This window comes from Pteropus medius, unplaced genomic scaffold, assembly GCF_902729225.1.
Source record: "Pteropus medius unplaced genomic scaffold, Ma_sr-lr_union100, whole genome shotgun sequence".
Classification (NCBI taxonomy): Eukaryota; Metazoa; Chordata; class Mammalia; order Chiroptera; family Pteropodidae; genus Pteropus; species Pteropus medius.
The window spans coordinates 1,370,883-1,397,467 of record NW_024342539.1 but is presented as its reverse complement, the minus strand read 5'-3'; the positions used below and the strand labels follow the sequence as shown (position 1 = coordinate 1,397,467).

General features: G+C 38.1%; 2 pseudogenes; one reads left to right on the top strand and one right to left on the bottom strand.

The window, feature by feature from the left end:
* Positions 1-3,127: 3,127 nt before the first annotated feature.
* On the bottom strand, positions 3,128-4,296 carry LOC120605459 (dnaJ homolog subfamily A member 1-like; annotated as a pseudogene).
* A 22,106-nt stretch (positions 4,297-26,402) lies between these two features.
* LOC120605491 (uncharacterized) lies at positions 26,403-26,521 on the top strand (annotated as a pseudogene).
* Positions 26,522-26,585: the final 64 nt, after the last annotated feature.

The following is a 26,585-nucleotide window of genomic DNA, read 5'->3' as shown; positions in this document are numbered from 1 at the left end:
TAAAGGTTGTATTTCTTTAAAAGCATCTGACAAACGTACATGGCTATTTAACATTAGTAGAAGATAGGGTATATGAGAACTCCATACTATCTTTGCAACTTTTTTGTAAATTTAAGATTATTTCAAAATTAAGTCTATTTTTTAAAAATGCTTGGTATGTACTGTGGCTTACAGTGATGTTTGAAACTGAATCTACAAAAACAGACCAAAGGATCTCATATCACTGATGAGAAGACCACCTTATGCCAAAAGTTTATCAGCTAAAAGTGTAAAGCAGACATGAAAGAAATGTCCTACACTGATGGTAATGCTGTTGTGCATGTCTTGAGTGGAGAAATTTCTAAAGTGATACTTTTTGCAAAGATTTTGTGTGGACATTTTGTTCCAGATTTATTGAAATATAATGTACAATTAGTTGCTCATATTAACAGTATACAATTTAATGAGTTTTTAAAAATTATAGTTGGCATAAAATAATATGTTAGTTTCAGTTATATAGAGAACTATATAACTCACAAAGTGGTCACCCCACTAAGTCTAGCACCCCTCTTCCACCTTACGTATTTATTACAACATTGTTGACTATTTTCCTTATGCTACATTTTATATCTCCATGACTATTTTGTAACTATCCATTTGTACTTCTTAATCCCTTTGCCCTTTTTCACTCTCCCCACCGCAAACCCCTTCCCCGTCTAATAGCCCTCAAAATATTTTCGGTATCTATGAGTTTATTTCTGTTTCTGTTGTCGTTGTCTATTTTGTTCTTTAGATTCCACATGTACGTGAAATCGTGCGGTATTTGTCTTTCCCTATCTGACTTACTTCATTCGGCGCAATACCCTCTAGGTCCATCCAGGCAGTATCTTTTTCCATCCCTTCATTTTAGTCTGTGTGTGTTTTTAACTCTGAAGTGAGTTTCTTGCAGGCAGTATATATAAGAGTCTTGCTTGCTTATCCATTCAGCCACTCTATCTTTTGGTTGGAGCACTTAATTCTTTTCCATTTGAGGTATTTGTTGATAGGAATGTAGTTATTACCATTCTTTATTCATGTTTTTGATACCTGATTTTTCTTCTTAAGAAGTCCCTCCAACATTTCCTGTAATACTGGCTTGGTGTTGATGAATTCCTTTAGTTTATTTTTGTTTGGGAAGCTCTTTATCTGTCTTTCGACTCTAAATGATAGCTTTGCTGGATAAAGAATTCTTGGTTGTAGATTCTGAGTTTTCATCACTTTGAATATTTTGTGCCAAGCCTTTCTGTCCTGCAAAGTTTCTCTTGAGAAACTTTGGGTTTCTCAAAAAACGTATGGGTATTCCCTTGTAGGTAACTAACTGCTTTTCTCTTGCTGCTTTTAAGATTCTCTCTTTGTCTTTAACCTTTGGCATTTTAATTATGATGTGTCTTGGTGTGGGCCTCTTTGGGTTCATCTTTTTGGGGACTCTCTGAGCTTCCCGGGGTTGTATGCCTATTTCCTTCACCAGGTTAAGGAAGTTTTCCATCATTATTTCTTCAAATAGGTTTTCAATTTCTTGTTCTCCCACTTCTCCTTCAAGTACCCCTATGATGCAGATGTTGTTACATTTAATTGTGTCCCATAGGCTCCTTAAATTATTATTATAGTCTTGGCTTTTGTTTTCTTGCCATTGGGATTGGGTGTCCTTGGCTTCTCTGTTCTCTATATCGGTAGTTCGATCCCCTTTTTCATCCACTCTGTTGATTCCCTCTAACATACTCTTCATCTCAGATAATGTATACTTCATTTCTTACTAGTTCCCCTTTATAATTTCCATGTCCATTTTTATGTTTGTTTGTTTGTTTGTTTGTTTTTGGTCTCTTTGTTAAAGTTCTCACTGAGTTCATCTACACTTCCTCTAAGTTCATTGAACGTGTTTATAAACAGTGTTTTGAACTGTGCATCTGTTAGATTGCTTGACTTTATTATTCCTGGATCTCTGTTCTGTTCTCTCATATGATTTGTTTCTTTGTCTTCCCATTTTAGCTGCTTTTCTGTGTCTGTTTCTATGTACTAAGCAAAATTCCAAAGTCTCCCAGTTGTATTACTGTGGCTTTGTGTAGTAGGTGTCAATCAGCACAGTCCTGAGAGGGGTTCAGCTGGAGGCCAATTTTAGCCTCAGCCTGTGCCCCTCCAAAGCCACCTGTAAGCAATCCACAGGTCCTATACTTATAGTTGCCTCTCGAGGCCACATCAGAAACTGAGGCCAGCTGCCTCCAGTGTGAGTCTTGGTGCTGCTCAATCAGGAGCACCTGACTCCCCAAGGACACCTCTGGATATGGCTTGGGTGGGGCCATGAGTTGCGGGAGGTGGAGTTTCAGGGAATCCTCTGGGCATAGCAACCTCTGTTATCCAGTTCAATGACATCTCAGCTGTGGTGGCACTGAGTCCAAACAATGGGAGCAGGGGAGGGCTCAACAGAGGAGCAATGAATACCGCTGGCACTTAGGCCGGGGAGAGAGCCTCACCTCCGGCTCTCACTCTGACAACTCAATGTCCCCCTGTAAGTCCCTGATGTCCCTTATGCAGCTAACCCAGCGCTGGTACTCAGAGCAAACAGGTCCGTCACCACGAAAGTCCAGTCGCAGACACAGCCACTTTAAGAGACTTTTAAGAGGCATATGCAGCTGCCGGCTGCTGCTGCCACAGTCTGCCCCACTCAGCTGATGGGGACCTTATAGCCTCCATCTTCACTCCCTCCTACCTTCTACCATTGCAGGTTGATTAATTATTTCTCTTTCTAGTCGTAATGCTTCTGTTCATCTAGATCCCAAGTGACTTTGCATGCTGATTGCTCTGTTTCTGTCACAACTTTAATTTGGTCACAAGAGGGATGAACAAAGCCTCTGTAAGCTACGCCATTTTTTCCTGCCCCCCTAAAGTAGTTTTTACAGGTATTGCTTATCTTGCATACTGATGTCATCATACATACAGAGCAAAATCAAAGCTTTTATATTTAAGTTTATTCTTCATTTAACTTTTAAAACACTACTATAGTTGAATATTAAAACAAAAACAATAGCAAGTGGTGAGCATATTAAGATTATAGTCCTTCACTCATTCACTACTACATATAAATGGCAGCAGGGAGTGAAATTCACTGGCCTCTTTAAGAGGTCTGACACTGGACATCACCCCTAGCATGTGTTCATCTCCCTCATGTGCTTCACCATTGTCATAGTGCCATCTTTCTTGACTTGGTTCAAAGTCCACCAATCCTACCTGGTCCATTTTATCAGTCTCTTCTACTTCCTTTCAGGTAGGAGTTTTTCAAGCAAAGAGAGTTTATCAAGAGACAGAAAGCCATTCTTAAGAAAGTTGACTTTAAATTCGATGATTAGGCATCTCTTTTCATATGGTCTACGATAAATTGGCATGCCTTTGTTTCGCACACACTCGATATCTCCACGCTTGACTATCTGACTGGATGAGAGGTGATGACTGTGGTTCAGTTGTCAAGAGTAGATACTGGCTTTTGCAAGCCATACAATGCTTCAATCAGCTGTAAGTCCATACACATGAAAAGATTTCCTTGTCAAGTAAAAGCAGCCTGGTCCTTCTGATCTAAAACAATGATAATATCTAGTCCTGGTCCTTGATCTCCTTCACCATGGAATGTTATCTTCTGGCTATCTGTCATGCCTTTGTCAATATGAACTTCTAGAACCTTCTCCTGAATTATCTTCTGTCCATCGCAGCTATTATATCTATCTTTAGGATTGATCCGTTCCCCATGGTACTGGCACTTCATACACGCAGACTGAATTTGCTGAACTGCTCCAGGTTCTATCGGATGAATTCTTATTTGCATCCCATACATCAGCAATTGGGACAGCATTCTACTGTTCCTTTCTTGCCACCTGGGCCTTCACATTGCTCACAAATCACATTATTTTGCAAAGCTAATTTTCTTGTTGCAGCATTTTATAAATCTTCTAAGGATACTGGGAGCTGATGTACAACATTTTCACCTCTCCTTTTTCTCTGCATCCTTCCTCTTCCTCCAAAAAAACATATCAAAGATGTCCATGGGGGAGCCAGAACCACCACCTGCTCTACCTTCTTTAATTGTCCGTTCTCCTCCTTTGTTATATAATCCCCTTTTGTTAGCATCAGAGAGCACTTCATAAGCTTGGGAAATCTATTTAAATCTCTCTCCATTTGGATTCTTATCAGGGCAGTACTTCAAGGCCAGTTTCCTGGAAGCCTTTTTCAATTTTTCTAGGCGATATTAAGTTTGACCCCCAAAACATCATAATGAGTGGTTTCTTTCACCATTTTTGATAGTTGGTGACCAGAAGCAGGCCAGGGTGGGTGTGGGGGAGCAGGAAGAAACATATTGCTGTGCCCCTTCTATGGTCAGCAGTTTCAGGGAAAATTGAGTGGTCCAGGCAGGGCCAGAGTTTCTCCCTGAGTCTTCCTCCCGGAGAAGCCTGCATCTTGCCTCTGGGGGCACTGTTTCAAAGAATTTTCATCTGGAGGGACACACCATCTGTAAAATTAAAGGACATGATGACACAGATAGCAGAGACAGTTTCCTTGTTTAAGTTCTGGATTCGTCCTGAGGTTCCTAGTCACAGTTTAGCTTAAGAAACTGAGTCAATTTTGTCATGTGCAACGGATTCTTGTAACACACATTAACACTTTATGGTAATTTTAATTGCCCACTTATTTGTCTGTAAGCCCTTACTGTAGCACCGTTGGGTGCCCAGTACCTAGCATTGTGCCTGGCCAGTGTTAAGCAGTCAATAAATATATTCAGTTGAAACTATGTTTCTGTCTTTCCTAACTGTTCCCACCACTTAAGGTCTTAGACTCCCAAGTCCTTCATGAAGCCTTCCACATCAAGTAAGAAGCTATGTATAATGTCCAGGATGTGCCTGGCACAAGGAGGCTGTTATCAGAGCTACCTCCTTCTCGGCCCTAGTTACTCAAGTCAGAGTGGTGGCTCCCTCCTTGGCGTACCTGTATCTCATTTAATCAAGTGGCATCTACTCATACTGACTTATCTTAGAATTATTTGCATTTCTCTTTTAAGTTTTCAAATGTGATTATAAATGCCAGGAAGCAAGCACCTAGCACAGCGCCTCATAAAAAAGAACCAGCAGTTGTTGAACATACAGCTGGATGCATAATGACCAGTACTTGAGAGGTGAGTTGGAGGTTGGTAGTTCATTATTGGCCATGGGAGTCCTTATATTAAGTGAGTCAAAGGGTTGATTTAGAGGAGCCTGAAAAAAGGGTAAAGCTGAATCATACTTTTGCAGAATGTATGAATGCTGTTTGAAAATCTGATAAAGCCGTAACAGCTAACTACGGCTGAGAAATAGCTGTGTTATTCCCTATCTCCAAATGTCTGACTACTTGATAAAGGCTGTTAATTTGTCCAAGCTGAATAACTGGAACCAGAAATGAGGCATGAGAGCACATCCGAGTTTATAATGACTTCAGTTCTGATAAGGGGAAACTGAATGTTGCCAAGAGAAGAGCCCAGAAGCTCTGGGTTCAGAACTGTTTCGTACCTCTCACATCGGACTCACACTTTTCTTTGGCCATGTCTTCTATAGACAATTAGTAATAGTCTGACTGATTCAACCTTTCTGATAGAGTGTAAACTCTGGAGGGCCAAGAATTTGGTTTATCTAGCTCAATGCTCAGTCTCCCAACACCTAAAATATGCCTGGTCCTTGTATATGGGGCCACAGGAGAAGCTCTATATGTATTTATTGAATTCATATCTCTAAAATACTGGACACAGCTTATTTATATGTCTCTCACTAAAATATTTATTATGTCTAGATCTGTTTATTTGATGCAGATGTCAAAAGAACATTTTCAAGTCCAGGTTCCATGTCAGTGATCTCCAGTGTCTTATTCACTAAGGTATCTCTGGTGCCTAAAATAGGAGACACTGTCAATATTTATGGAATGAATGATTTAAGTATTTGATTAGTGAAGTTTAAATTGAGCAAATAAATGGAAATGATATTTAGTAAGAATGCTATGCTACATTTGTTTTAACACCTTTAGAGTTTATAAAAGTGCTCTCACAAATATCCCCTTTTGAATCTTACAACAACCCTATGAGATTTATTTTGTCAGTTTTATGGGTGTGGAAAAGGCTCAGAGGCATCAAGGGGCTTGTCTAAGATTACATAGCTTGCAGGTTGGGACTTGAACCTAAGACTTGATTCGAAATTTTATGATCTTCCTACATTTTCATGGATAGCCATGGAAGGTAAGATAAAATTAATAGAAAACCATAAATATTTTATCATTGGAATTATAGAATCTTAGAGTTGGAAGTGCTTACACATCACAAATTCCAGAACCCTCCCTCATTTTAAAAAATAGGTCAATAAGTTTTAGAGAGTTTCTATGATGTATCCAAAGGCACACCTCCAGCTTAAGAAGTAATTACACTGAAGCTGACTCCTCTACTTCCTGCCTCAGATTTCACCAAGCTTGGAAAGTGGATTGAGCCTAAAGGAAACCAAGCTGCCCTCTGCTTGCCTGCACCAGTGGCCCCTGAAAGCTGGGCCCCTTTCTCACAGAAGCAAGGCCCTTGCTAAAGGAGACTTTATCTTTCTCTCTCCCTCTTTCTGTCCTTCCTTTTTCCTTCTTTCTTTTTTACCTTGCAGATGAGGGATGAGGGTTGTAGAAGAGGCATTGAGCCAAGGCTTCCTACTCCTTCCCCTGTGCAATATGGTTTTGATAAAGGTCTCCGGGTTTGAAAGGTAATAAAAATAACCACACTTCACTCTCCATTTATTTACAGTTTTTGAAGTGTTCACAACTCAGAGCCCAGTTTTGTTTTACTTTCTTTTTTTAAATAATGTTTTTATTTTTCAGTTACACTTGGCATACAATATCGTATTTGTTTCAGGTGTACAACACAGTGATTAGACATTTATATAACTTACAATGTGATCACCCTGACAAGTCTAGTACTACCCATCTGACACCATACATAGTTATTACAATATTATTGAGTATATTTCCTATGCTGTGCTTTACATCTGCATGACTATTTTGTCACTTCCCCTTTATCACCCACTTCCCAACCTCTCTCCCTTCTGGCAACCACCAAAATGTTCTCTGTTACCTATGAGTTTGCTTCTGTTCTGTTTATTTATTTTTTTCTTTAGATTCCATATGTAAGTGAAATTATAAGATATTTGTCTTTCTTTTTTTGACATATTCCACTCAGCACAGTACCCTCTAAGTCCATCCATGTTGCTACAGATGGCAAGATTTCAATCTTTTTTTATAGCCGAGTAATGTTCCATTGTGTACAGGTACCACCTCTTTTTTATCCATTCATTTATTGATGGACACCCGGGTTGCCTCCATATCTTGATTATTGTAAGTAATGCCACAATGAACATATGGATTCACATATGTCCCTTCAAAGTAGTGTTTTGGGTTTCTTTGTATAAATACCTGGAAGTAGGATTACTGGGTCCTTCCTTGTCTCTTGTTATAGCCTTTGTTTTAAAGTTCGTTTTGTCTAGTATAAGTGTGGCTACCCCAGATTTTTGTTTGTTTCATTTTCATGAAATATTTTTTCCCATCCCTTTACTTTCATTCTGTGTATGTCTTTTGAACTGAAACGAGTCTCTTGTAGGCAACATATGTAAGGGTCCTGTTTTCCAGTTCATTTCCCTACTCTATCTTTTTATTTTATTTTTATTTTTTTATTATGATGACATTAGTTAATGAAATCCAGTAAGTTTCATGTGTACAATTCAACAGGCATATATATATATTGCATTATGTGATCACCACCCATAATTAGATTTCTTTCTCTCACCAAATATTTGACCCCTTTTACCCCATCTCCCTCCCTCCTCTCCCCTGCCCACCTACCTTCTAGTCTATTGTTCATGTCCATGAATCTCTGTTTATTTGTCCTGTTTGTTGCTTTTAGGTTTATATCTCACATATAAGTGATATGTGGTTTTCAACTTTTTCTGTCTGGCTTATTTCACTGAGCATGATTATCTCAAGATCCATCCATGTTGTCACAAATGACAGTATTTCATCTCTTATGGCTGAGTGATATTCTGTTGTATATGTGTACCACAGCTTCTTTATCCAATCATTTGTTATAGGACACCTCATTTGCTTCCATGTCCTGGCCACTGTGAATAATGCTGCTATGAACATAGGTGTGCAAATATCTTTTCAGATATATGTTTTCAAGTCTTTAGAAACTATCCTATCTTTCGATCGGATTTAATCCATTCACAGTTAAAGTAATTGTTGATGGATATGTAGTTATTGCCATTATGTTATTCATACTTCTGACCTTTTTCTTTCTTTCTTCTTAAAGAAGTCCTTCTAACATTTCTCATAATACTGGTTTGGTGATGATGAAGTCCTTAACTTTTTCTTGTCTGGGAAGCTCTTTATCCGTACTTCAGTTCTAAATGATAGCTTTGTTGGGTAGAGTAATCGTGGCTGTAGGTTCTTGCTTTTCATCTCTTTGAATATTTCATGCCAATCCCTTCTGGCTTGCAAAGGTTCTATTGAGAAATCAGCTGACAGTCTTATGGGGGCTCCCTTGTAGGTAACTAACTGCTTTTCTCTTGCTGCTTTTAAGATTCTCTCTTTGTCTTTAACCTTTGGCATTTTAATTATGATATGTCTTGGTGTGGGCCTCTTTGGGTTCATCTTGTTTGCGATTCTGAGCTTCATGGGCTCGTATGTCTATTTCTTTTGCCAGGTTAGGGAAGTTTTCTGTCATTATTTCTTCAAATATGTTTTCAATTCCTTGCTCTCTTGTACTCCTATGATGGAAATGTTGGTATGCTTGCAATTGTCTCAGAGACTTCTTAAATTATCCTCATTTTTTTTTATTCCTTTTTTTTTTCTGCTCTGTTTGGGTGTTTTCTGCTACCTTACCTTCTGATTTGTTTGATCCTCTGTCTCATCTAATCTACTGTTAATTCCTCCTAAGGTATTCTTTATTTCTGACTGGTTCTTTTTTATGTTTTCTATCTCCATTTTTGTGTTTTCTATATCTTTGTTAAAATTCTCATTGAGTTCATCTACTCTTCTCCCTAAGTTCATTGAGCATCCTTATAACTAGTTTTGAACTCTGCATCTGGTAGATTGCTTGTCTCCATTTTGTTTCTTTTTGGAGCTTTTTTCTGTTCTTTCATTTAGGACATGTTTTTTTGTTTCCCCATTTTGGCTGTCTCGCTCTATTTGGTTCTATATATTAGGTAGGGCTGCTGTGTCTCCTGGTCTTAGTAGAGTGGCCTTATATAGTAGATGTCCTGTGGGACCCAGTGGCACAGTCTCCCTGGTCTCCTGAGCTGGGTGCTCCAGGTGTGTCCCTTGTGTGGGTTGTGTGTGCCCTCCTGTTATAGTCGAGCCTTGTTGCTGTTTTCACGTCAATGGGAGGGATTGATCCATGGGCTGACTGGTTGTGAGGACTGGCTGGGGACTACAACCAGGAGCTGTTGTGTAGGGGCTGACCCTATGGAGCAGGATTTGCTTAAGCAGGGCTCTAGTGCCTCCCCAGTCTGCCCTTTGGGTGTGTCGTCCTCAGATGTGGCCCCTGCTGGTGCTCTGGCTCAGTCTGAAGCTAGCCACTGGGAGTGCTAGCCCCAGGACTTCCTGGGAGGGGCCTTGCTATAGGCCAAGTTCAGCCAGAGCCTGTGCCCTGCTTGGGGCCACTCGGCATGAGCCACCAATCAATCTGAGGATGGTTACCACCTTAGCCGGGCTTGAAGATGCCTGGGTAAAGCCGAGCTGCAAACTGAGGCCAGCTGCCACTAGTGCCAGGCTTGGAGCTGCTCAGCAAAAGGTGTAGGGCATCTTGAGACCAGATGCTGCTGTTTGGATTTTGTGAACCTTTGAAAGATTTTAGAAAAGCCTGTAGCATGAGCCAAGACAAGTCATTTGTATGGAAAAGCCACTGGAAGTGGCTTGGGTGGCCCTGCCAATTGGGTGGGGTGGGGTCTCAGAAACACCAGAGTAGGTGACCAGTGTTAGCTGCATTGACTTATATGAGGTACTTAGAGCAGTCAAAATCATAAAGACAAAAATTGTAATGCTGGTTGCCAGGGGATGGGGGAAAGGAAGAAGGGGAAGTTATTGTTTATAGATACAGTGTTTCAGTCTTACAAGATGAAGAGTTATGAGGATAGATGATGGTGATGGTTGCACAACAATATGAATGTATTTTAATACCACCAAACTGTACACTTAAAAATGGTTAAGATGGTAAATTTTTATGTATATTTTACTACAATAAAAAAAAATATGTCCACACAGAATGATGTGGAGAGTAGAACAAAACTAAACTGTGTTGTAAATCCTGATTCAGAATCATAAGCTTCACTGTCACAAACTAGGCTGGGGAACTTGTTCTGGAACTTCTTAGGAGTTTGAGACAAGGGAAATCAATTTTGGGGATCTTATGAAGAACTTCTTATGGATATTTCTGTAATATGTCTTTGCAAGTATAGATCCAAACAAAACTGACTCGGTTTAAAAAATTAAAATTGGCATACAAAATTAGGGAGAAGACCAAGCAAAATGACATAGATGACAGAGGCTTTGTTCATCCCCTCTTGTGACCACATCAAAGTTGTGATAGAAACATGGAGCAAACAGCAAACAGAGTCTCTTGGGGTCTAGATGAACAGAAGCCCTACAACTAAGGAGAGAAATAAGAAATCATCCTTCAATAATAGGAAGGAGGAGGGGGTGAAAGGCAAGTCTGCCCAATCCCCAGCGGCTGATTGGGACAGAGGCTACAGCAGCTGCAGCTGGCAGGTGTAGACAGTTCCTCTTAAAAGGGCTGTGCCTGTGAGCAGACTCTCGTGGTGACGGACCCGCTCACTCTGAGCACCAGCACCAGGTTGGCTTCTCAGGGGGCATCACAGACTTATAGGAGGACACTGAGTTGTGGGAGCAAGGGCTAGAGGCGAGGCTTTCTCCCTGGCAGAAGTGCCAGCGGTATCCATTGTTCTGCTGTTGAGCCCTCCCCCGTCCCAGCGTGTAGACACAGTGCTGCCATAGCTGAGATGTCAGCAAACTGGATAATAGAGGTCACTCTGCCTAGAAGATTCCCTGAAACTCCGCCTCTCCCAACTGGCAGTCCCACCCAAGCCACGTCCAGGTGTGTCTTTGGTGAGTCCTGTGTCCCTTGCTAAGCAGCTCCAAGACCCATTTGGTGGCAGCTGACCTCAGTTTCTGGTGTGGCTTCTTGAGACAACTATAAGCACAGTATCTGTGGATTGCTTGCTGAATCTTAATAGGTAGCCTCAGGGGGACACAGGCTGAGGCTAAAATTGGCCTCCAGCTGAACCCCTCTCAGGACTGTGCTGATTGACACCTACTACACAAAGCCACAGTAATACAACTGGGAGACTTTGGAATTTTGCTTAGTACATAGAAACAGACACAGAAAAGCAGCTAAAATGGGAAGACAAAGAAACAAATCATATGAGAGAACAGAACAGAGATCCAGGAATAATAAAGTCAAGCAATCTAACAGATGCACAGTTCAAAACACTGTTTATAAACACGTTCAATGAACTTAGAGGAAGTGTAGATGAACTCAGTGAGAACTTTAACAAAGAGACCAAAAACAAACAAACAAACAAACAAACATAAAAATGGACATGGAAATTATAAAGGGGAACTAGTAAGAAATGAAGTATACATTATCTGAGATGAAGAGTATGTTAGAGGGAATCAACAGAGTGGATGAAAAAGGGGATCGAACTACCGATATAGAGAACAGAGAAGCCAAGGACACCCAATCCCAATGGCAAGAAAACAAAAGCCAAGACTATAATAATAATTTAAGGAGCCTATGGGACACAATTAAATGTAACAACATCTGCATCATAGGGGTACTTGAAGGAGAAGTGGGAGAACAAGAAATTGAAAACCTATTTGAAGAAATAATGATGGAAAACTTCCTTAACCTGGTGAAGGAAATAGGCATACAACCCCGGGAAGCTCAGAGAGTCCCCAAAAAGATGAACCCAAAGAGGCCCACACCAAGACACATCATAATTAAAATGCCAAAGGTTAAAGACAAAGAGAGAATCTTAAAAGCAGCAAGAGAAAAGCAGTTAGTTACCTACAAGGGAATACCCATACGTTTTTTGAGAAACCCAAAGTTTCTCAAGAGAAACTTTGCAGGACAGAAAGGCTTGGCACAAAATATTCAAAGTGATGAAAACTCAGAATCTACAACCAAGAATTCTTTATCCAGCAAAGCTATCATTTAGAGTCGAAAGACAGATAAAGAGCTTCCCAAACAAAAATAAACTAAAGGAATTCATCAACACCAAGCCAGTATTACAGGAAATGTTGGAGGGACTTCTTAAGAAGAAAAATCAGGTATCAAAAACATGAATAAAGAATGGTAATAACTACATTCCTATCAACAAATACCTCAAATGGAAAAGAATTAAGTGCTCCAACCAAAAGATAGAGTGGCTGAATGGATAAGCAAGCAAGACTCTTATATATACTGCCTGCAAGAAACTCACTTCAGAGTTAAAAACACACACAGACTAAAATGAAGGGATGGAAAAAGATACTGCCTGGATGGACCTAGAGGGTATTGCGCCGAATGAAGTAAGTCAGATAGGGAAAGACAAATACCGCACGATTTCACGTACATGTGGAATCTAAAGAACAAAATAGACAACGACAACAGAAACAGAAATAAACTCATAGATACCGAAAATATTTTGAGGGCTATTAGACGGGGAAGGGGTTTGCGGTGGGGAGAGTGAAAAAGGGCAAAGGGATTAAGAAGTACAAATGGATAGTTACAAAATAGTCATGGAGATATAAAATGTAGCATAAGGAAAATAGTCAACAATGTTGTAATAAATACGTAAGGTGGAAGAGGGGTGCTAGACTTAGTGGGGTGACCACTTTGTGAGTTATATAGTTCTCTATATAACTGAAACTAACATATTATTTTATGCCAACTATAATTTTTAAAAACTCATTAAATTGTATACTGTTAATATGAGCAACTAATTGTACATTATATTTCAATAAATCTGGAACAAAATGTCCACACAAAATCTTTGCAAAAAGTATCACTTTAGAAATTTCTCCACTCAAGACATGCACAACAGCATTACCATCAGTGTAGGACATTTCTTTCATGTCTGCTTTACACTTTTAGCTGATAAACTTTTGGCATAAGGTGGTCTTCTCATCAGTGATATGAGATCCTTTGGTCTGTTTTTGTAGATTCAGTTTCAAACATCACTGTAAGCCACAGTACATACCAAGCATTTTTAAAAAATAGACTTAATTTTGAAATAATCTTAAATTTACAAAAAAGTTGCAAAGATAGTATGGAGTTCTCATATACCCTACACCTATCTTCTACTAATATTAAATAACCATGGTATGTTTGTCAAACTAAGAAATTAGCAAATGTGTATACTGCTATTAACTAAAGTTCACACTTTAGTTAATCACTTATATGTGGGATATAAACCTAAAAGCAACAAATGAACAAGACAAACAAACAGAGACTCATGGACATGGACAATGGACTAGTGGTTACCAAAGGGGAGGTGGGAGGGGAAAGGTAGACAGGGAAAAAATATTAAATCATTTCTTCAATTAAATAAATAAATAAAGTAAGTAAGTAAGCAAGCATATAAAATCTAAGTATTATAATTAATTCATTATCTGGGCAAATTTATGAAAGTTGTTTAGTTTGGCCATTCGTGTATTCAGTTCTTTGAACTTTTAGAGTTCTTTAAAATCACCTGAAAAATTAAGAATATCTAAATTTGGAAGTAATATTTCATTTTGATAACCATCGTTAGCAAAAAAATACATTATGGATTACATGAAATGAAGTAATAGCTCAAAAAGTTTTCTTATAATTTTAATTTTGATTATAGCTTATTCTTGTTATAGTTTAACCACTAAGTTTTTCTGAATATTATAATTTTAGTTTTACCATATATACTCTGCATATAGATAGCTTCCAGTTTATGATCAGTAATTCTGCTATTTAGATGACATCTCAATTCAACTAAATCATTTTATTCCACTGCGAAAGTCTAAACGGCTGATATTGGAGGGCTCCTTAGAGGACCTTATGACCTTATGCAGAAAGGCTCCCTAAAACATACCAGAGTTTTGGTCAGTAAATTTGGAACCTTTAATGAAGGAGAAAGCCATTTCCTCATAAGCAATGTGTTCTGGTTGGAGAGTTCTTACTTATATTGAACCAAAATTCTACGATCCATTCATCTAGCTTTTAAAGTTAAACTCAGGGGGAAAAATTCTGCAATCAAACCAAAACTCTTCACATATTTGGAAATATTCATTATTTCCTGGAGCCTTCAATATTATCAGATGAAAATTTCCCATTTCCAACAACTACTCTTCCATCAACATGTTTTCAGACCCCTATGTATCATATTTTCTATTTCCTATCATACTATAATTATGATTCATAATGTATCTATTAAAATGTCATTTTCAGACGTATGTACAATTTTAAAGGTGTGATTGGACCTATGCCAAACTCTTACCTTTTTTTTTTTTTAAACAAATATGATTTTCTTTAACTCCACTTCATACGGCAATAACATTTTTGCCAACTGTATTATACTGCTGGCTCATGTTGAATACATGCTTATAAAAGGCACAGTACTTTTATTATTCACTTATCCATTTGATAAATATTTAAAAGTACATATTACTCCTACTGCTACTTCTGGTTAAAAGCTCTGTTAGGTGCTGGGAAGATACAGACAAATGAGATAAGGATTTCAATATAGTTGGTGAAACAAATGAATTCATATAATGTTTAATAAAATACAAACAGTATGCAATTGGATTACAGAGGTAGACTATTTAATACATACTGAGAATCAGAGGTTTCCTGGGAGGTTCTATATAAGCTACATGTTGAAGAATAGGTAAAAGGTAATAGGAGCAGAAAACACAAAGACGCAAAATAACATGATTCCTTGGAAAGCGAAAGGATTTATAAAGTGTGCTAGATCACATTAACTAATTTAATTAAAAGATAATGCTTAGACAATAAACTTTCCAAAGTTCTAGATGAAATTGAACCCATCCCCACTTCACTTTTTGATTAAAAAAGTAAGTTTTTTTTAAAAAAGTACAATGAAGGATTTCTAATAAAAGGTGGTAGAATGACTTCAAACACATCTCTTGTATTTTCTAGAAAAACTACTATAATGAAAGTAAAGAAATAAAAAGCCCATAAATCCAAATCAATGAAGAGTATAAGAATGAGAATGTATGTAAACGTATTAGAGATTTAAATATGCTTCTGGAGGATGAAAGTAGAGAGAAAAATGATAGGTGAAGTGGCTGGGTGAAACACAGCCTAGAGGGAATTACTAACAAGAAGGTAACCAACTTGATTCCTCCCTCCCCTCTAAAACCAAACAAAAAAAATTCTGAAGATACTGGATACTTAATATGATAAAGAAAAAAAATTTCACACTTTATAAGATTTCACTGGTGGCCTTTTCCCACTAGTGGCCTTTTTTCTGTTCCAAGATGTTTCATTGCATTTAATCATCTTGTCTCCTTATCTAGAAGTTTTGCAGTCGTTCCTTGTTTTTCATGACCTTGAAACTTTTGAGGCCAGGAATTTCGTAAAATTTCCCTCAACTTGAGTTTGTCTGATTTTTCTCATGATCAGCATGGCCTATGCATCATACCAATGCCAAGCATTTTTAACATTGATTTACGAACATTATCCCAAGCCTTAGCAACCATATTAATGCAACCTGAAGACTGAACTTTTCCAGGAAGTCTTTGATTCTGAGGCCCTTGGGAACTGCAGCAAGCAAGCACCTAGGACAATTTTTTTTTTAGGTGTCTTTGCTTGTTCTTTATGGGGGTTAAAATTTCACACTGGCATCACAAGAAGTTCAGGATAGGCATGTGGAGTACTTCTCCAGGGACAGTAAAACCTGTGTTTCCTAACTAGTCTGTTCACCCCAAAATCCAGCTACTGCAGTGAAATCCTTATCGACCATCACAGAATATTTCTCTGGCTACCCATGCTTCATTGGCATAGTAAAACCCGGGCAAGTTACATAAACCTTTCAAACATCTTAGGTATAGCTCTTTCAAATCACTGCCAATTTTAGCTAAAGTGGGCTACCAACACACCCAAACCTGAGGATTCTCACTCATTAGCAGTGTCAATTTGCTTAAGAATAAGGTTTTTATCAGATATAATTTTATCAAATTTATCAATATAATTTTCCAGTGCTTCCTGATCATTAGAAGGTTTTTCTACTCGATTTTCAGATTATTTTACACAATGATGCTTCTTCGATTTCTACAGCCAGACTAATGAATGTTCACCTACACCTTCAGGATTCTGTTCTTCATGCTATGTTATAGGTATACATTCATTACTTGTTGAATTCAACCAAAACATGGTCAAGATCTTAAAATTTTGTCCTATGCAATGTTTTCTTATTTTTATTGATTCTTGTTCATCATCATTATAAAACTTGCACAACTTCTGTTTAAGTTATATATAATAAGGATTCAACTCCATAATTTTCATTAAAATGCCTCATAGACATCACGATCCAGCTTCCATAATACCTTCACTTTCTATGCTATTGTTAATGAGATGCTTCTTCTTCTTCTTTTTTTTTTTCTGTCTTCTCACTGTTACCAGAGGTTACCTTTGACTCTATTTGACATTTTCATGGTTACAAAAGAAACAACAACAAAGCAACAGAACACCAGCACTCAGCTGATATTTGGGGAGGAAATGGGACAGCCAGGTTTTGCTGTAAAATAAGTTTTGTGCCAAACTTGTGGAATAACTTGGTTTTAAGAGCTCTTCAGACTTCAGAATTGAAAATAAGGATGTGGACCTATTTTTTTGGAAATAATTATTTATGTAATGAAAAAAGTATCAGTTCTCTGATACATTCACTAAGAAATATTTCCTGAGCACCTAGGACCGTGACTCTCTCTCTCTCTCTCTCTCTCTCTCTCTCTCTTTTTAAATCAGATAGCCCTTTAGCCTGGAAGCTATGTATATATAACTGCCAAATGGTTCCTGGTTGGCATGGATAATCAGCTTAACCACACTGAAATGATGTCATTTATAGGAACAATAAAGATGTTGACTTGTTTACCAATTCAGTTTATACATAAAATTTATTAGCTTAATGTATATTGTAGTTTAAATATATATACTGAAAATAGCACAGAATCCTTTTTTTAGTTTTACCAGAATTCCAAAGGCCTTAGATTACAAAATGCCACATGTGTCCCAGGCTCTGTGTATAAAAATAAATGTACAGTCCTTAAAAGTACATAAGTGAGCAACACGTGAATCCATACCTATGAAGATGAGCCATAGGTGTCCATGGTTCAGGACTCACTATTTAGAATGAGAGCTATGTAAGGTACACAGATCATGTACTCATAAGGCAAAAAGCAAGTAGAAGTAAAAGTGGGACTTCAGAGGAAAAAGTGATTAAGAGTCCACCTGGAAAGAATTAGGGAAGAAACAGGATGATCTAACAATAAGTGATGCCTATACTAGACTCTGTAGGATGAGTGGGATTTTAGTGGGTGGGTAGAGTTGTTAGGGACTTCTCCCTGATATCTGTGCTCTCTCTCTTTGTCAGTAACAGATCTCCTAATTTAGCTGAAATAGAACGAAATTTCCCTTTCTTCTTTGCAGCTAGGAGAGGCCACTGACTAAATTCTAGTCAGTGGGATATAAATAGAAATGGTGTGTACAATTTGGGCAGTGACGATAAGTGTAGTGAGTTTAAAGGTCATTGAGTAAGGGAAGTAGCAAGATGGTAGAGAAAAGAGAAGAAATGAAGCGTGCAGTTTCTTAGAGTCTGATAAAATGCTTTACCCTCTGTTGTTTCTCAATAGCAATTCAACTCTGAATCTGAGGTGGTCCCAACATAACAAATAACACAGAGGCAAGCCAGACCCTTGTCCTGTGGGATCAGTACCACCTAACAGCAAGAAACTACTTTAATAGAGCCATTGTCCACTAGTCTGAGGGGGAAAGGCCAGTGCCCTGCCTTTAACACCTCATAAATGACCCTTTTTACATCCCAGCTGTCATCCTGTCAGCCACTTAAGTTGATTTAGTGTGTACATTTAAAGAAATTACTACAGAGTCGGCTCAATTTTACCCATTATAAAACAAAGACAGCCACAAAGAATAAACTTAGAAGACAAATCACTGAACAGTGTTGTATCAACTTATAAGTTCCTATAATAAAAAGTAACCCACTATAATAACCTAAAGATTGCTGTCCTCCGGTTTCTGCCTGTGCCAGAATATCCTCCTGTGAGAGCTGCGGAGCCATTTACCAATACCTGGGGTAGTTTAACATACTGGAATTTCAAGTACGACACAGGCATTGCTATGGCATACAACTAGAATCACGTTTCCCAGTTTTCAGACTAATATATTTTCCCCCAACATAACAATTGAAAAACAGAAATGAAAGTAAGTTCTGCCAAAATGACAGTAAAATACATAAAGCTTTAGGTCTGAAACAAATTATTTTTGTGTAATGATCATATGGTTGAATTACCAATAAATGTACTGGCAATGGTACCCCCCAATACACTGGTTTTAAAATAGAAAATACAATCAGAAAGATTCTGTAAAAAGAAATTTAGTGCATCAGCACTATAGAGATTTTAGAAAACATCGAAAAAAATGTATAAATTCTATTTTTAAAAATAGGGCAAAAATTTTAGTTGAAACAAAACTAATATCTCACTTTTTGTCAAGTCTTCCCCTCAATGTTATGACCTCATGCATTAATGTTTTACCAATCCAATTTTATGACAAGGTATACAAGAAATGATTCTTAAGTTTATTCACTTTGCATTAGAAATATAAAATACGTCAGTGTTTTCATCATGTTGTTTCTTAAGTGCAAGAATATTAACAGAAGCCTCATTATGCTAGTAGTCTCTCAGGTATTTTGGGAGACCTCTGGGGCTGCGAAATGACATTTTCCAGCACATGTTGCCAAGTGCTGGTTCTGTCAGATGTTTTTGGATCGGTAAAAAGTTGTTCCTTAGTTCCAAGAATTTCTAACTTGCTCTGGATTTCTAGATAGATACATGTAATTTTTTTTCCAGAAAAATACTGCCTGACTTGTAAAACTCAGGAACTTCTAAGTGCACCGACCTAACTTGTTTGACTCCCTTTCTAGTCAGTGCCACTGACATAGTCCAGATGGTCAGGAGACTATGCCAGGTGCTCTTTGTGTCCTCTGGGATCAGGCTTGGATTTCAGAGGTAACAGTGACAGGGTAGGTCCCAGGAGGGTGGCCCAGAAATAAGCTGTCCACGTAAGCCACCACATCAAACTCTGTTATTGTATTTTAGAGGCTTTATTTATCATAGACAAAGCCTGGTCAGCTCTTTAATTATTAATTTATTTTTACCTTTACAAACTTCTCTACTTTTAGCCTATGAGAGAGCTGTATAAACTATCACTGCATTGATTTCTATGTTGCTATGACATAACTTGAATATAGTTGTCAAATGTTTGACAGGAATAATTTTACACCTATAATTCAGCATTGAGAACACTCTACATGGAAGAACATATTCTTTTTGTATTCCAAGTTTGCTCAAACTGAAAACCCGCCATCCTTCACTTCCCTCCTTCTCCCCCGGCCCCGCTGCCATCACATACATCACTTCTGTCTTCATAGGATCTCCAACTTCTTTCTCTCCAACCCATACCAATTGATAAAATTCATTTCCCTTTTTATTCCTTACATTTGGATATGAAATTAATTTACTTAAGTGTTAAATTGTTTAAAAACTTTAGGCCAGAAGTACTGAAATAACTTTGGGACACATTCTCTTTGGCCAAATCATTCAACAGCAAAAAAATCTTAACAAAAATTTTAAATTTTATTCATCAAATAAAGTAAATCCCTTACTTCTTTTAAGACTATCCTGGTATACATGTTTCTAGCTTACAGAACTTGAAAATAAAATAATCACCCCACTAGATGCGCCAATATAATTATTTGAATAGAAGATTATTTAAATGGCTATTTCTTCACTTCTTAATTGAATGTACCCATAATTACTGATTGTGATTCATTCTCTAGTAGGAAGTCAAACACTATGGGATCTCATTTTGTGTGATTCCCATGATTTGCTCCATCATTTTCAGAGGGACAAGGAATTCATAGCCTTGAAAGTACCCACCTACTTTTGGCTACACTTAGTCCATCCCAGGGAGAGAGGATCCTATAAGCCCTCCAGAGAGTGATGTCCCCTCTTTCCAGTGCACATTGGAAACCCCTGGTGGCACTCAACAGTAATATTCTGTCTCCCATAGGCCAACGTTCTGCTTCTGTAGCCATCCTGAATTCCAGGTGCTTTGTATCCTCTAAATTCACTATCTACAATCAATATTATAAACCAGTCAAGAGTTAGCAACAAAGCCTAAAACATAGCAGTGAACATTTAAGAAATCTGCACTTGGAACAATATATTAGAACCAAAAGTTTCTAAACAAAATAGAGTTGATTCAGGAAAGATCCATGGGCACGTCATATTATTTTACATACAATTTTCCATAGCCTTGTTCACTTTGGCAGGTCACATTTCATGTTAAAATATTGTTCTTAGAGGGTGTGTTCTTCAAATAAAACCTCAAAAAGCTAGAAAGGGCTGCTATTGGTAATAGTTTGATATTCAGTGATAAAGATATATATATGTGTGTGTATATATATATATATATATATATATATATACATACATATATAGTGACAAAACTATATATATGGTGATAACACCATAAAAAGAACCATCTGGCTAGAACTCAGGGTATGGTTTTGATCACCAACTATAAGAGCCTAACTAGGTGCTCCTTGTCAGGAGATAGTGCTATGTAGCAAAACTAAGGTCTGAGGTTCAAAGTCAGGACACAAATATTGTGTCTAGTTGTGTGACTGAGTCTGGGGCAGGTCTCAACTGCTCTGATGGCCATCCAGCATTGAAAGTAGGAATGGTAACGCAGCATTAGCCCATCTCCCAGGGTCATCTTAATGAGAGAAAGAGAATACAGGTTAACTCACTTTGTACACTGCCATGTGCTAAGAGGCACCTATGTTAGGTGAGTGGGTGAAATTCCCTGGCAGAAGCACCTGGGAACTTGTTAGAAGTGCACATTCTCAGGCCCCATTCCGTGGTTACTGAATTAGAAACTTTGGAGGTGGGGCCCAGCAATCTGTGTTTTAGCAAGCCCAAGTAATTCTAATGCGCACTACATACAGTTTAAGAACCATTGGGTTAGAGCTTTGCTGCTCAAAGAGTGACCTACAAACTAGCAGTATGGGCATCACCTGGCAGCTTGTTAGAAATGCAAATCTTCTCCACGCCCACCCCCACCCCGCACCCCAGGATATGCATTCTTAATAAGGTCTCTCAGGTAATTTGTTTGCGCATTAAGGTTTGATAGCACTAGATTAGGGATCTTGAAGTGACTAGAGAAGGGGCATTGTGTATCGTTGACCTGTGGCACTTGAGCTTGTACTCTCTAAGTGCCACATGGCCCCAATCCCACGATTGTGTGACTTCCTCCAGTACCTCTTAGGCAGTTCTAGAGTAGAAACAAAGTCCTGCATGCATGGGATTAGTAGAGCAAGTATGTCAGAAAAATAAAAGACTCAGAATTGAGCATGTGATCATGAGAATGGTCAAAATGATGCAGAATGGGGTCTGGGCTGGATAGAAAGGAGGGTGGCCATGAAGAAGGAGGGTGACAGCCTGAATATTTCTAATAACTTGAAGCAGGTAAAAAGGGAGAAAAAGCTACATGGCAGAGTCATGTTCTGACATTACTACATAGGAACTATGAAACTGTTGACAGGTCTAGAGAAAATTGTCTAATAGAACTTTCTGGATGCTAGAAATGTTCTATATCCAACTATCCAATACAATAGCACCTAGCCACATGTGGCTATTTAACACTTGAAATATGACCAGTATGACTGATGAATTGAATTTTAAATGTTATTTAATTAAAATTAAATTAAAATAGCCACATGTAACTACAGTACCACATTAGACAGTTCAGGTCTAGAGTTTACAGTCTTATGGGATCCTACATTGTAAATTCGGGTAGAAGTTTTATTTGAAATAGGGATTCCTCTGCAGAGGAAGGATATGTTAGTATTTTAAAGCTAAAATTAACTCAAGGACACAACTCAAGTCATATTCTCAACAGCATATAATCCATGATCTAATGAAATATCACTGAGGCAGCACTACTGAAGGAAAAAAGGAGATCAAGATAGGAGGGGACGGAAAACACAGGAAGCCAGCACACTTTTCATGAGAACCAAGAAGGAATTATGATCAATGGCTAGTACCTTCTATTTCCAGAAAGACAATGCGAACCAGCAGCTGTCAAGATCCAGGGCCCATGGCTCCCTGTACCCAACCAACTTGTGCCTGAGTTGAGAGGTAAGGAGAGGGGTGACTGGGTTCTGTATCAAGGAATTCCTAACACTCTGCCTGCTGACTTCCCCCTTCTGACACCCTACCCACTAACCAGGTGTTCTCAATGTTAGCTGCTTAAAAATTACGTGGGGAGCTTGTTGAAGAATCTAGATTCCCAGGCCATCCTCTGAGATTCTGATTCAGTAAGTCTGGTCTAGAGCTGAGGAACTGAAAAAAATTTTATTTAGCATTATTTAAATAGCATTAAATACAAATAAATATATACAATGATAAGTGTCCCTTTTTCCAATCCTAGATCCTAGACCCCAATTCTCTCTAGAGGAAGTTTAATGTCTATTCTTTAAGAAGTATTAATCCATAAGTGTGTGTATCTGTCTCTTAAAAACATGAAATATTCATTCGTATATGAGAATGTATGAAACATATCTGCCGTCTAAAGAATAAGTATAATGTGACACTCAGGTAGCCAAGTCCTAGGCTAAGAGATAGGACAGGGCCGGGACTGTAGGAGCCCTGCCTTGGACCGTGCCACGTCTGATCACACCCTCCTCCCCCCTGCCTGGTAGCCGCCATCCTAACTTGGGTGATAATCCCTTGCTTTTTACATTGCTATAGCTATGTTTGCTCTCCCAAAAAGCTATCAAGTAGCTCAGACTACTTTTGAATATTATATAGTTGAAATCATGTTGCAAATATTCTTTCTTTTTTTGCATATTTTAAGAAGTATCAGTATTGATGTATATGGCTACAGGTTGTTCATTTTCATTGTTATATGGCAGTCTACTGTATGAATGTACCACAATTTATCCAGTCTACCGTTGATGCACATTTGGGTTGTTTCCAGCTTCTGGTTATTGAAAAAAAATGCTGTGATGAAAGTTCTCATATGTGTGTCCTAGTGCACAGAAGCACATGTTTCTGCATGGTGTACACCTGGAATGGAATTGCAAGGTCAGGGGTGTGCATATCAACAGTAAAAGAACATCCGTGCTTGGTGTTGTCAGTCTTTAATTTTTGCCAATCACGTGAATATAGAATGGTATTTTATTGTTTTAATTTGCATTCTTGTGATTAGTGATGAGGTTTAGCATTTTTTCAAATATTAATTGGCCATTTGATTTTCCTCCATTGCAAGTTGTGTGTTCAAGGTTTTCCCCCATTTTTCTATTAGATTTTGGAATTATTTTTACTATTGTGTCAGATTTCTCTATATATTCTCAATACTAGTCTGTTGATTATGTGTTGTGAACATCTACTTTGTGCCTTGTGTCTTTATTCATTGGAGCCTTTCTTATTTTGAAATAATTTTAGACTTAATAGAAAAGTTGCAAAGATAATACCCTTCATCTAGATTCCCCTCGTGTTAACAAGTTTTATAACCACATTACAATTACCATAATCGGGGCATAAACATTAATATCATGTTACTAAGATTGTAGACCATTTGAATTTCACTTAATGTCCTTTTCCTATTCCAGGATCCAAACCAGGACCCCATGTTGCATTTAGTTTTTGGATCTACTTAATTATCTGACAATCTATGGTAGTTCCTCATTTTTTCCTTATTTTTCATGACCTTGATACTTATGAGTACTGGTCGGGTGTTTTGTAGAACGTCCCTCAGTTTGGACTAGTCCGTTTTCTCATGAATCAAATTTAGGCATCTTGATAAGACTGCTACAGGAGTGATGTGTTCTTCTCAGTGTATTAAAGGGTACATGACGTCAGCATCTTATTACTGGTAATGTTAACTTCGATGACTGGATTAATGTGATGGTATCTGCTGAGTTTCTCCACTATAGATTGCTATTTTTACTTTTGTAATTGAAAAATACGTTGGGGAAGATGCTTTGAGACTCTGATGCTATATTTCTCTTCAAATCTCTGCCCCAAATTTGTGACAATTATTACCATGGTGATTGCTTAAAGGTGATTTTGTATTTCCTTTGCTCCACTTGTTAATTGGAATTCTTCTATAAAGAAGAGTTCACTCTTCTCTTCCATTTATTTATTAATATCAATATAGAGTTATGGGTATTAATTTCATTCTATGAGTAATAATTCAATAATATTATTTTTGTCATTTAACTATTCCAGCTTTTCTCCATTAGAGCTAAATCATTGGCTCCTGTGTCTTTTTGACATGCCCCCATCCTTTTCAACTACTTGTTTATTTTCTGGCTCCATGAGATGTTCCAATATCATCTTATAGATTCATTGCACAGCCTTGGAATGAACCACTTCTTCATGGAGCTCTGGTTCCTCTTACTGGAGAAACAGTATTTAGCAACAAAGATCTAAGTGCTAGGGGTTATAATTGCTACTCTCATAGGTCCTCTCACTGAAGTGTGTGTGTATGTGTGTGTGTGTGTACTAATGCACACATGCACATCTATATTTATTTCTACATCTATCTGACAATATTAAAATTATATTCACCCTAGTGCCCCCCATTCCATTTTAACACCATACAACTCATTCTAGTTTTCCCCACTTCCTTAGTCGTAACTTCTCTGATAGTGTAATTAGTTTTGGATGCTCACAATAAGTTAGCACATGTTCAGTGGCTTAGAACTCTATTTGATTCTCTGTTAGTTTCTGTAGGTCAGAGTATGCACAGAACAGCTGAGTTCTCTGCTGCTTGACTGACCAGGATCTGCTGCCAAGCTCCCTCAGGTTGTGGGCAGATTCATTTCCTTGTGGCTATAAAGTCACTGTAGTTGGCTTTTCAAAATCTGGCTATGGAAAGAGTCTACTGCTTTAAGTCTAGACTGGCTCTAGACTCTTTCAAAGGCTTGCCTGACTGGTCAGTCCCATCCAGGAGAATTTCTCTTTTGATCTGAAAGTAACTGATTAGGGACCTTAATTACATATGCAAAATCCTCACCTTGGCCTTATAAAAGTAACCTAATCAAAGAGTGACATCCCATCACCTTTGCCATATTCTGTTTGTTAGAAGCAGTCACCGGGGCAGCCTTCACTGAAGGGAGAGAATCTGTGATTCACCAAGGGTCACTTTAGGGTATGTTGGCCACACACTGTGAGAAACCTGCCTCTTGTTATCACACATTCATTGTTCACACCTCGTGTACCCATAAAATGACATAGAATTGCTAACTTATAACTCTGTGATGCAGATTTACTAATTCGTGTATTTGCACCCAGTTCTTTTTGCCCTAGCCAGCCAACATACTGAGTTCTGGTTACTTAGGTTAGTTCTTTTCTTCCCCTTTCCTTTCAGTGTGCTTATGTACTCATTTGTAAGATATGTTCAACTGTTATTATTTCCCATATTTGGTCTTTCCTCCCCACCCCACTCTGGTTATTTATTTTGGGGGGTGTTGAAAGCTTTACTAGGGTTCTAAAAGTCAAAGCTACATAAAGAGGGGTGCTCAGAGAAATGTTGCTCCTTCCTCATCCCCAAGAACCTGTTCCAGTTCCTCTCTCCTTTCCAATTCTTTTTACCCATCCTCTGTAGGTAAACAATCTATAATTTGATTTATTCTTACTGTATTTTGCACAAATGAGCAGATAAATGTGTTTTCTTATATTCCCTTCTTACATGAAGGGCAGCTTACTATAGATACTCTTGGCCCTTTGCCTTTTTTTCACTTAAGGGTCTCAAAAACTTCTCCCAATTAACTCATAGTTTTCCTAGAGCTTGTCTTTTTTTTTTTTTGATGTGCATAGACCTCCATCGTGTGGATGTGCCATAATATTTTCAACCATTCTCTTCTCCATTTCAACTGGTTTGGTTTTTAGAAGTCCACCTAGAAAACAAATACTACAACTTCAGGCGAATACAGAAATTTTAAGCACTCAGGTTTCCAGTATTTCACATTTACAGACATTGCTGCAATGAATAACCTTCTGTCTACAGCCATGCCACCCTGAACACGCCCAATCGCGTATGATCTCGGAAGCTAAGCAGGGTCAGGACTGGTTAGTACTTGGATGGGAGACCACTGAGGAATACCAGGTGCTGTAGGCTTAAAAAAATAATAATAATAAAATAATAAATAAGTAAATAAATAAAAAAGAAACTTCTGGTCAGT